Here is a 9,764-nt window from a genome sequence, read left to right as displayed (position 1 = left end):
GAAGTAGCAGTAGAAGGTCTTGGTGAAGAAGATAAAACAGTTTGAGGAATCAAACCAAGCCTTGGATCTGTTGTAAGTGTGGTCGTCAAAGTAAGTTCTGGTGTGCTAAGAGTAAGCGGCACCGCCGGACGTTGAGGTGTGACCGACCTTGAAGTTTGAACTCCAAATGAGATGCCAGCTCCGGCAGATACTCGACGCTTCGATGAACCTTCTTTCACCAACTCCTTTCCTTTCTGTTTATGATGAGCAGCTATAGCACCAGCTAAAGCAGCATCAACCTCAACAAGTTGCAAAGCAGGAACATCACCAATAACATTACCAGCACCACCATTTCCACCATTACCACCATCACCACCACCATTACCACCAGCATCATCATCATCACCATTATCATCATCACCCTCGTTCCCACCTTCTCCTTCCTGACGCTCGGAATCCGAATCATTGTGGATCAAACGATCATTGTCAGGACATACATAATCTGGATTCACCAGATGACCAATCAGTCGCTTGAATCTAGGAGGAGGAGATTGACGATACGACTTCATCCTTCGCATGGTATTTGCCTTCAGGTTGTCTAAAATAAACTTATCATTCTCATCATTCGGGGCGAGCACTAAATCCCTGATTGCATCGTGAACAAACAGTTGGATGAAACGCGGATACATCAAGAACTTAACGCGTCGTTTCCCAACAATACAATTTTCTTTAAGGTGATCGAATATCATTTCAGAAAAATTGTAAGGCTTATTCAAAACAAGTGCAACAAATGCCTATTGTAGCATGATGCAGCATTCATCAAACCCATCCTTTCGTCCACCAAGGCAGTGAATTAGAACATGAAGCAAATACTTGTATTGAGGACACAAGTATGGCTTGTTATACATAGATGCATCAATATTACCAGCATAAAATAAATGTCCAAATAATCCCTTGATCAGCTCTTTGTGGTATTCGCTCGGATCATCAATAGTGACATCGAATCATAATACCCTTCGAACGGTTCAACAAATATGACAACTGGCCTATTATTAACCTCGGCAGCAATCTGGTTCTCGGTCTTCACATATTGAGCAGTGTTCCAAAATTGTCGAACAATGTTGAACCTAATGTCAGGATTAGCAGTGACAGCGTAGTGGATACGAGAATGGCGTATAAATGCCAGCATAGCTCCAAAGACATCCTCATCAGGAAAATTTGTGTTACAAAGGCACAAACGTTATGCCGTGTGTCATACGGGAGCAAAGGAACGTCCTGAGCTTGTTGATCTTGTGGTGCATCGACAGGAGGATCTGAGCTACGTTATCCGCCATTGAACTGTATAAATAAATCCAAAGATTAGTGATACTAATAAATAATAATATTCATATAATTAATCAATAAATAAAATTTTATATATAAAACTTCTAAAGTTTTAAAAATAATTAACCATGTCATTTGTTAGAAACATGCTGATTCGTTAACTTAGTATAAAGAATCATTTGTTTCGCTATCAAGTAAATTAGTAACGAAAGAGAACTAGCGAATTACTATGAAAATGGTAACAAACTTATATCTAGTTCGTTATAAATAATGAATTCAAATCTGATTCGTTAAGAAAAATGATTCGCTGTTCTGATTCTTTTGAATTACTTAACGAATTGGACACGAATTAGTTCCAATTCTTTAAGCATAACGAATGACCAAAATAAGCTTAATCTTTGACTTAATAAATCAACATCAAAATTAACTAAGAACTTCAAAAGTCAAGTATGCAATCGGAAATTCGATACCCCTATAATCATCAATCGGAAATTCGATACCCCTATAATCTCGGAAACACATTCCGATTACAATGGTATCAAAATGGTGATACACAACATGGTATTAAGCATATAGATTAAGGTTTATATAAACCTCAAAGACACGGTAACTAAATTTCATAATTACCCTAGCAAATCGTTGTTATAATTGACGAAAATCACAAAGGTATGATCGTTTATACCTTAGGAACTCGGAGATAAAATCAAAACAAAGAAATTCGAAGGTTGATAAATTAGTGAAAATTTTGGCAGAGTAACAGTACAAAAGGAAGAAGAAGAAGAAGATGAATAGTGGGGTGGTTCGTATGCACGCCGTCCTATATAATTTGACATTGCACGATTCCCAATGTACGAATCAACCAATTTGTTTCAGTTTTGAACTAACGAATCACCTGATTCGTTAGATTAATTTAACACGTGGCTTAGCGAAATAGACTAAATTCGTTAATTTTGAAACATAAGATTAACGAATTAGCCTTAATTCGTGTCTAGTTCGTTAAATATGCATAACGAATTGAATGTCATTCGTTACAGAGTGCGGAAGCGAATTAGGGTAACGAATTAGAATGTAATTCGTTAAATTGACCTCATTCGTTATTCATAATTAATGAAGTATCTTTTATTTAATTTTAAATGAATTAATTTGATGAACTAAATCAAATAAATAATATATTAATTTAAATAAAAATTAAATAATTTAAATAAATCACCGAGTACCCATATCTCGTTGATCGAATACCTTAACGTGTTTTTCGTTTGAAAACACACTTAACTTAAATATAAATAAATAATATGTTAAAATAAAAGAAAATCTTTTTGGAAATTTGAATATTTGTTAAAACAAAATATTTACCAGAAAATTATCTGAAAATTAAACTATAAAAAATAGTCTTAGTCCCGGTGCTGATCGATACGAGATCCGCACGAGGTCTAGGAGTGCGGAATCCTCCTAGACTCGTATATGGTGTATAGACGAAGAACACAAACACGTACACGATCAAATACACAAACAAATACAAGAATGGATAATCAAATCTGCAGATTCATATAATAATAAAACACGTTACATACCGTAACATAAACAGAAACACGACTGACCCGAGGTGAGCTCTACCTCGGGTGGTCTCACACGACTCTCACTCTCTTGCTCTCTCTTGACACTCAAACTGTAACACACACTCTCTGAATTACTGGATTCACTCTGCATAACCTAACACGACACATGTATATATAGACAATCTTCACGGGCTTGGGCTTCAGTAGGCGAAGTTGTTCATAACTTCGCCTAGGGCGAAGTTGTGATAACTTCGCCTAAGGCAGAAGTTGTTACAACTTCGCCGTTGGCGAAGTTGTTATAACTTCGCCTAGGCGAAGTTGTGCTAACTTCGCCTGTGACGATCCGCTGGTCAGAATTGCATAGCGACGGTCACAGAATGCACCAACAGTCTCCCCTTTGACCGTTGCTCTCAATTCTAACAAACACGAAAGATCATCTGTTACAAAACATGCACTAACAGACTCCCTCTTAACTGATGATCTTCTGTTTTGTTCATCAACCAGCCGTGTCTGAATCTGTCCTGTAGCTTCACAAATCTACCAATCACCCAGCGTCTTCCATATCAGATCTCCCCTTCAGTGTAAGCTTCTCCGACTATAACGATTGAGGTCTTTGAAATGCATGCATCCTCGTGCCAATAGATCATCTCAACCAATCACGTGAGTCCATCTGACTTCACCAACACATGAAGTTGGGCTTCCTCCACAACTTCACCAACTCGTCGGCATACGATAAGGTTTAATCTTCAACTACTCAACATCAGGTGATCAATTTCATCACAAAACCACCTTGACAGAATCTAACACATGACCATTAATTAATCCGAAGCATCTTCAATCACCAGGGATAACAATCAAGAACATAGAGACTTTAATTCCCGGTTAAATCCAACTTGTTCCAGAATCTTCACTCGTATAAATAAGCATCACGTTTCAGGATCCAATTCTCGAACGCCTTGAAAATAACATAAATAATATGCTCTGACCGCAATCCAGTAATGACGAAAACCTTCAGTTCAATTTGACTTTCTTCGGTTGGTCAACCACGAACAACAACAATTTCATTGCCCACAAACACCCGAATATGTGTCAATATCCAGTTTCAAACAATATCCCATTCACAACCTCAACTCCAAATCCAGAGTTGACACGTATTTGTTCACACGTAAGACCAAGAGATAACAAGATCACTCGTTGACGGAACAACATCTTTGGTCTCACAATAATCGTGTACACCCGGCCATACAGACGAAAACTCCAAACAATAATTTTTTTTTTTTTTTTTTTTTTTTTTTTTTTTTTTTAACTTCACCTGGCCATAACTTCGCCTGGCCATAACTTCGCCTGTTCATAACTTCACCTGTTCATAACTTCGCCTGGCCATAACTTCGCCTGGCCATAACTTCGCCTAAACCCTAAAATTTAAGCGACAACTTCGCCTGAACCCAATAACTTCGCCTGCGGCGGCTGTTCGGCCGAAAACGCACAGAAACGTGCCAGAAACACCAAAAACGCAGATCTCGAACCATAGCGTAAGAGCCTAAGGCTCTGATACCACTTCTTAGTCCCGGTGCTGATCGATACGAGATCCGCACGAGGTCTAGGAGTGCGGAATCCTCCTAGACTCGTATATGGTGTATAGACGAAGAACACAAACACGTACACGATCAAATACACAAACAAATACAAGAATGGATAATCAAATCTGCAGATTCATATAATAATAAAACACGTTACATACCGTAACATAAACAGAAACACGACTGACCCGAGGTGAGCTCTACCTCGGGTCGTCTCACACGACTCTCACTCTCTTGCTCTCTCTTGACACTCAAACTGTAACACACACTCTCTGAATTACTGGATTCACTCTGCATAACCTAACACGACACATGTATATATAGACAATCTTCACGGGCTTGGGCTTCAGTAGGCGAAGTTGTTCATAACTTCGCCTAGGGCGAAGTTGTGATAACTTCGCCTAAGGCAGAAGTTGTTACAACTTCGCCGTTGGCGAAGTTGTTATAACTTCGCCTAGGCGAAGTTGTGCTAACTTCGCCTGTGACGATCCGCTGGTCAGAATTGCATAGCGACGGTCACAGAATGCACCAACAAATAGGAAAATATTTTTTTGTTTTTGTATGATTTTTCAAAAGCATTACATATTTTTGGTTTTTTGTCGAGTTTGAGCAGAGAATCATATTGACCAAGTTGCCCTTCCATCACAGTTTTATATTTCAACGATATTGTGACTGGTGTTAAGTCGGTAATTGGTATTGTTGTCCACTTAAATCTAATAACAAACGTTCAAGTGTTTTTGTGATATGATTACCGATTCAATTAAAGCACAGAATATCAAAAATTATCAGCCTTTAATCTCGGTTCAAGCTTAATTTTATTTTTGCCATATCACCCCAAATTGACTTAAACCATTATATTATTGATCAAAATTTGAATTTTATTGAAATTTATGAGCAATGCATTGATTTTCTATTACTATGAGTGAATACGCATGAGTCCATCTGTCGGTTTATATACACTGTATCCCCTGTGGTCCGTTTCTTAATGGTATTGAGACGCACGCAAGGGAGGAACAATGTATGACTAACAGCGGATTTTGATCAAGTCAGTAATTTAGATTTGTACGAAGTACAGCAGTGATCAAGTTTAATGACTTTGGGTTTGTTCTAAAAGCGAGTGAGATATCCATGCATATGAACACCCAGATGATTAAGCCGCATAAAGACTCACAGTGTCCAGAGCCTCAATGCTTGTTATTTGCTTTATTTTATTTTTGGGTGATCAAACAAGTATAAGGCTTGAGTATGTTAGGTTATTACATTTCTGCCATCCTCACCGAGATTTTTGCTAGAGACTAACACCTCTTTCAGTTTGGCATTTCTTTATGTTTATATCACATACTTTACTCTAATAGTTTGTTTTAAAACCTATCAATGCACCAATGCAATTAAGCACATAGTCTTTTAAGCTTATTTCTTGCTGGATTTGGGGTCAAAGCAGTCAATGTACTATCATTTTCTCTTTTTTACTTCAAAAACTCAAAAATTTTGAGGAGCATAAAACAAAGTAAAATTAAAAACCCCAGTTACATTAAGTCTATAAATAAATGGCTAACCTATCAATTCACAAGTGAATAATAGGACCAAGACATGCAAGCATGCTTCACAAACTTAAATAACTGACACACTTTTCAGCGAGAAAATAAACTAAAATTCATAACGAACGCCCCAATTACTTTCCATTGTCAGGTGAATGGCTATCCTGAACATTTACAAGTAAATATCAGGACCAAACATATACAGGTACATGTCCTTCAAATATGAGTAATTGATATACTTTTCAGCGAACGTACGCCAAAATCTTTTTGGTTTTTCTCTATACATACTTAAAAACACAATCTTTTTGTCTTTTTCAATTTTCTTATCAGCATGAAAACTTCACATTCCTTTTGGGTTTTTCAGATTTTTCTTTACAAACAGAAAACACAATCTTTTTGACTTTTTCAAATTTTAAAATGTTTTTAGATTTTCAAAATATTTTAAAGGAAAACATTAATGAAAAGAATTCACAATATTTTTGTTTTTGTTTTTTTCAAAATTTTCAAGTGTTTTTGAATTTTAGAATTTTTAATGTTTTTGGGTTTTTATCTATACAAACGAAAAGCACAGTATTTTTGTATTTTCTAGTTTTTCACCCCCTAAAACCTAAAACCAAAAAAAAATTTAAAATAAAGTTAACAGAAAAGAAAGATAGTTATCCTTGTTTCAGGATATCAGTAAAGGTCTTCAATCCATTTAAACCAAGCAAAAATTAAAAACGCGTTTTATCAAAAGCTTTGGTAAATAGATCGGCTTTATGAAAATCAGTATCTACTTTCTCAAGGTCAATTAATTTCTTTTCAAAGCAATCCCGTATAAAATGATATCGAATTTCGATATGTTTTATTTTAGAATGTTGTACGGGATTCTTTGTGATAGATATGGCAGCAGAGTTATCAATCAAAATAGGAGTAGTTAGAAACTTCAAACCGTAGTCGCGCAGATGTTGTTGAATCCACAAAACCTAGGAATAACAACTCGAGGCTGCAACATATTCTGCCTCAGCGGTCGAAGTAGAGACCATCGTATGCTTCTTACACTGCCAGGAAACAATCCAGTTTCCTAAGAATTGACACCCTGCCTTGGTTGATTTGAAGTTGATCTTGCAACCTCCATAGTCCGAGTCTGAAAAGGCAGTAAGCGCAAAGTTATCGTCCTTGGGGTACCATAACCCGATGTCTAGATTTCCCCTCAGATACTGAAGAATTCGCTTAACCGCAACTAGGTGAGTCACTCGTGGACTTGCTTGAAACCTAGCACAAAGACAAACAGCAAACATAATGTCGAGGCGTGAAGCCATTAGATACATTAAAGATCCGATTATAGCTCGATAGGGGGTAGGATCAATGGTATCCTCCAATTCATCCGGTGATAAATTGTGACCCACGGGGAGAGGAGTTGAAGGGATTTTTCCGGAAGATATCTTGAATCGGCTCAAGACATCGTTCACATACTTAGTCTGATGAATAAAGATTCCTTTTGCAGACTGGTGAGCTTGCAACCCTAAAAATAAATTCATCGTTATATTCATTCCCTTTAACATAAAACCCTAGCAGATGATGGCTTAGAACTAGCAGTTTCTGGTTTAACAGGTTTAGATTTTTCAGAAATCACAGGTTCTTTCATAATCACATCTTCTTCTCTTTTAGCAAAAGGATTTGCTTTATAGTCATTATGAAAAGGTGGTGGAATTTCAACAAAACCTATACCTTTCTTTGATTCTTTTTGCTTACTTAACACTTCGATTATTTCGTTTAGCAAAAAGGAAGTGTTTCGAAATTTTACAAACTTGTTCTTTAACTCAAGAACCTCATTCTCAGGCTCGGTTATCTTTGAACGATGTTTCAAGATTTCTTGAAACTTTTGATCATTAATCGTCATTCTCTCACTAAACTATCATTGTGATTTTATAAAGACTCTAACTTAGGTTTGTTAGTCTCACACTCAACACAAGTTACTTTAGTAGATGAAGTAGCAGAAATATAATGACAAACCTCATTGATCTTAGCCATGCAAGCAAACGTGGTTGGAATATTAACACATGAATCATCAGAGTCGGATTCAGTGTCATTGTCATTATCAGAAAATAGCTCACTTTCGCTTGCATCTTGAAAAACCTTATTTGTCTTGAACATAGCTAAATTGGCTTGATTTTCATTACACAGCAACCGTTGTGACCAATCTGTTCCATCAGCCAACATTGCTTGTGACCCAGACGTAGATGGTTTCTTTTCAGTATCATTACCTCGTGATGTAGAAGAACTTTGGTTTTGACCACGAGGACCAGTATACTCCTTTTTCGGCTTGTCACATTCTTTTGCGAAATGACCGAACTCTTGGCAATTGTAACATTTCACCTTTAACTTGTTAAATCCCAATTTCTTGTTCAAAGCAGGAAGATCTTTGCCGGTCCTTTGCATGTATCTCTTAGCCTTACGAACAATCATAGCCATGTTCCATTTTCTAAGTCATCCGAATAAATTTGATCGTAATCTTCATAATTCAGATCGCTTGTAGCTATATTACTACTCACCGAATTCTCATATGAAGACATGAAGGCTGTCAAGAAAGCAAAGTTTTGTTCAGCTTCCTTCATGTTGACGTTTGGTGGTGATGAGAATTGGTTTGTGGTGGATGAATTTCCAGATCCTCCAGAAGAACTTGAAACATTTGGTGATCCTGAATTTCCATCAGTGAAGAAACATGCTCGTGGATCACTATAAATAGTTGTCGCATTCTCACTTGCAGTTTATGTAAGAAATGCGATGATTGGTGAAATTGTTGAACTTAAAGGCATGCTACCACTATTAAAGGTAGGATCTTGACTATCCTTTGAAGAATTTTAACATTTAAGATCGTATTCTCTTGCTTCGATCTTTTGCATAAATTCGGATGCAGTCAAATCTTCATTATCGAAGTAATTATTTTCCTTCAAAACCATTAAAAACGTAGAGTAAGAACTCGATAGTGCACTCTTGATAGTATCAATCTTATCCACCTCAGAAGTCTCCAAATTCATTTTATCCAACTCAACTATCAAATGATTAAACCTTGTAGTCATCTCTTCTACAGTCTCACCCTTTAATAAATTAAAGTTTCTGAATTGAAACTTCAGCATAAATTTTTTGCTTTCAGCGGTGTTACCCATACTTCTCATACGAATGTGTTGGAATAAGGAAGCACAAATATTTATGCTACCAACTTGATGAAAAATATTTTCAGGTAAAGCCATGGTAAGAGTAGAGTAGGCTTTTGTCTCAATCTCTAAGGCTTTCTTCTCTTCTTGAGAGTATTGAGAGATAGCTTTAGGTGTATAAACAATAGTCTCATCTCCAATCATAGGCACAGTATAAACTTCATCCAAACAATACGAGCAGTCAGGATGAACAGAACCCAAATGAGAATGGAAACGGGGTTCCCATTTAGCAAAATCGCTAAATTTCATTAATCTTGGACATTTCGAATGTGAACCTATCTCGGTATCAAGTTGCAACATTTGTTGCATTAGCATGTTTTGTGAGGCCAAAGCATACATACCAGCCATGTTGCAAAATGACAATGTTCTCAAACTCCAAGGATTAAAAGTTAAAATATTATATTAACGAAATGTGAACAGTAGAGTTAACGAACTGTAATCAATGAATAATGAATCACAACTTTAACGAATTAATAGTTGTGTAGGTAACGAATCAGAAATAATTAACGAATCTGAAAGATGTTAACGAATCAGGAAGATCAGTAATGGATTGGTCCTCGAATTAAGTCAAGTAACAAATTAGTTTGACTC

Source organism: Bidens hawaiensis, unplaced genomic scaffold, assembly GCF_021521415.1.
Source record: "Bidens hawaiensis isolate Kalapana, Puna unplaced genomic scaffold, B.hawaiensis_p1.1 tig00015855_1, whole genome shotgun sequence".
Classification (NCBI taxonomy): Eukaryota; Viridiplantae; Streptophyta; class Magnoliopsida; order Asterales; family Asteraceae; genus Bidens; species Bidens hawaiensis.
Note: the sequence above shows the minus strand (reverse complement) of the source record.